A 3,184-nucleotide genomic window follows, 5' to 3' on the forward strand; every position below is an offset into this window, starting at 1 on the left:
CACACAAACATATAGGCCCATCTCTCTACTTAATAGGTGAGAAGACACAGTGAAAAAGAACTGAAGTTGATTTGGCACAGCAACACAGGGGTTGAACCGTTGATATCTCACATACGGCATTTTTTGGAGACAGTATAATTCAGACATTAGGAAATAAGATTTCAGAATATTACTATTAATTTATCTGGTCTCTGTGGATGAGACACATCTAGTGGGTATGGAGTAGAATCTTTCTCAAGGGAATCCATGGTTCTACAGTCAATTATTCAGAGGTGAGAAAGAAAGTGACTCAGAGATTAGGGGAGTTGGGATTTAGTTAGGTCTGGGTTTGTAAGCTGGAAAGGCCTAAAAAATTTTATTGGTGGCTGTTGAGCTTGACTCAACCACATGGAGGTCTCAGTTTTTAGATAAAGTTTAGCTTTTTGGGTTCTATGACTAGGTTATTTAAAAATTTTCTATTTTATTATGGTAAGGATACTTAATGTAAGATCTACTCTCACCACGAATTTAAGTGTACATTATAGTATTGTTACCTATAGGCACAATGTTGTATAGCAGATCTCTAGAACTTATTCATTTCACATACCTAAAATTTATACCCATTGATTATTAACTGTCCCTCTCCTTGGCCCCTAGCAGCTGCCAGTCTATTCTTTACTTCTATGAATTTGACTATTCTAGATACCTCATAAGTGTAATCATGCAGTATATACTGTGATTGGCTTATTTCACTTAGTATAATGTCCTCATTTCACCCATGTTGTCACATATTGCAGAATTTTCTTCTTTTTAAGTCCAAATAACATTCCATTGTATGTCTACACCACATTTATTTAAAAAACCATTCATCCATAAGTGGACATTTAGGTTGTTTCCACATCTTGGCTATGGTCAATAGTACCACAATAAACATAAGAATGCTGATATCTTTTTGAGATCTTGATTTCAATTCCTTTGGATAAATACCCAGAAGCGTAATTACTGCATCATGTGGAAGTTCTATTTTTAATTTTTTGAGAAACCTCTTCATACTGTTTTTAATAGTGGGCTACACTATTTTGCATTCTCACCAATAAGGTACAAGAATTCTAATTTCTTCACACCCTCGCAGATACTTGCTGTCTCTTGTTTTTTGGTAATCATCCTAACAGGTATAAAGTAGTACCTTATTGTGTTTTTTATTTGCATTTTCCTGATGATTAACGATGCTGATCATTTTTCCTATACCTTTTGGCCATTATTATATTTTCTTTGCATATGAACAGATGTTTTAAGAGCCACATCATGTTAAAGTTACAGCATTCTTTAAGCCTTCGATGAAATATTGCTGAAAGTCACAAACTGATTTTAGGTGAATGTGGGGAATTAGGGAGAAGAGTATCTACTTCCTGAGGTGAGACTGAGAAGATATAGGGATCAGTGGTAGCTCACCAGCAGTGGATGGCAGTGTTCACTGAAGTGGTGTGTGTATAAGGTCATCCACAGCAGAACCAAAGTGGAAGGAATTGGTCCTTTCTTCATAGTATATGTGAGGCAGTTCTCTGAGAAACATTTAGAAATACCTGGGGGATGCTCTAAAGAGGCTCTTTTCCAAAAATAGACCAGTTGGGTTTTAATAGTTATAGTTTAGAAATGAACAGTGCATCTTTATTTTGTATCATAGGCTGGGGAGGATGCTAAAATATAGATGACATATTTAAGTTCGATGTGTTTCATTTTTACTGTTCATGTCAGGACTTTCTTCTAGTAGCACTGATTAATGGGAGTTTAAATAGTCAATAATGGAGAGTGTTTAACAACATTTCTATCACACAACATATTTTATGGGAACTTGGTTGTGCAGGCCCAACCATCAAATTTCATCAGAGACGTTTGACCATCTAGCACTGAAGGAGGAGACAAACACAATGGCCGAACCGTTCAGCAGAAGGAGTAAGATTCCTACTTGTTTAATATTTGTATAATTATTGATTTTAAAAAATTTATCGGTGCCATTTTATTTGTGCTTTCTATCTGTCCTACATGTACAGTTTATTTTTTTCTCTTGACTTTGTTCAAATTGGTCTAGATTTTTGTTCTATGTTTAATTTTTTTTACTTTTATTTTTTTTCTCCTTTGTTTGGACTATGTATAGACTCTATTATTTACTGTTTTAGTGGTTACTCTTGAAATTTAAGGATGTACATTTAACAAAGTGAGATGAGTAAATATTTTTCCCAACTTCCAAACACTACAATGGTCTTGGTATATGTGAACTCAAATTATCCCCTCTAATCTTCCTTGTAACTATATCTAGCGTCTTAGCTCTATTTTTTATACTTTATGAAATAGATATTACTTTTTTATGCTTTCAATGTGAATTCTGGGAAATATAGGTTATTCATTTCTTTAGTTACAATTCTTTCTTGGACCTGAGACCTTTCTGAATCAGTTTTCCTATTAAAGTACATCCTTTAGATGCTCATTTAGTAGGATCTTTTAATGGTAAATTTCCTCAGTTTTTGTTTCTCTGACTATCTTTATTTCATTTTTATTCTTCAAGAATAGTTTTTCCAGGTGTTAAATTCTGAGTTTGAAATCATTTCCTCACAATTTTCAAGACATTATTACACTAGCTTCTGACTTGAGAAGTCAGTTGTTAGTCTAATTCATGTTACTTTAGAGGTAATTAGGCTTTTTTTTCTTTTTTGGTTTTTTTTTTTTTTTTTTTTTTTTTTTTTTTAGTGCTTTTTAAGATTTTTCTCTTTGCCTACAGTTTGTCTTGATGTGTGGAATTTTTTTCTGCTTTGTGTTTAATGGACTTCTTGAGTCTAAAAAATTGTATCTTTTATTAATTTTGGAAAATTCTCAGACCTCCCATCTTTCAATTTTATCACTCATTCCTTTGTTATTCTCCTTTTGGAACTTCAATTAGATGTATGTTGGAGCTTCTTCCTGTATCTTCTGAGTCTCTGAACTTCTCTTGGTATCTCTAAGCTGAATTCTGAGTAGTATTTTTGGATCTATTTTCCAGAAATAAATCTATGTTCAAACCATTGTTTAATCTTGGGTTTTTTAAAAAAACAAATAAAAAATCCAACTCTATATTTTATAACAATTGTAGATTTATAGAAAAATAAAGAAGATAATATGAAATAAAGAAAATTTTCTGTACTGTCTTTCTTATTTTTGTATAAATCTAAAA

Source organism: Pteropus alecto, unplaced genomic scaffold, assembly GCF_000325575.1.
Source record: "Pteropus alecto unplaced genomic scaffold, ASM32557v1 scaffold86, whole genome shotgun sequence".
NCBI classification, from domain to species: domain Eukaryota; kingdom Metazoa; phylum Chordata; class Mammalia; order Chiroptera; family Pteropodidae; genus Pteropus; species Pteropus alecto.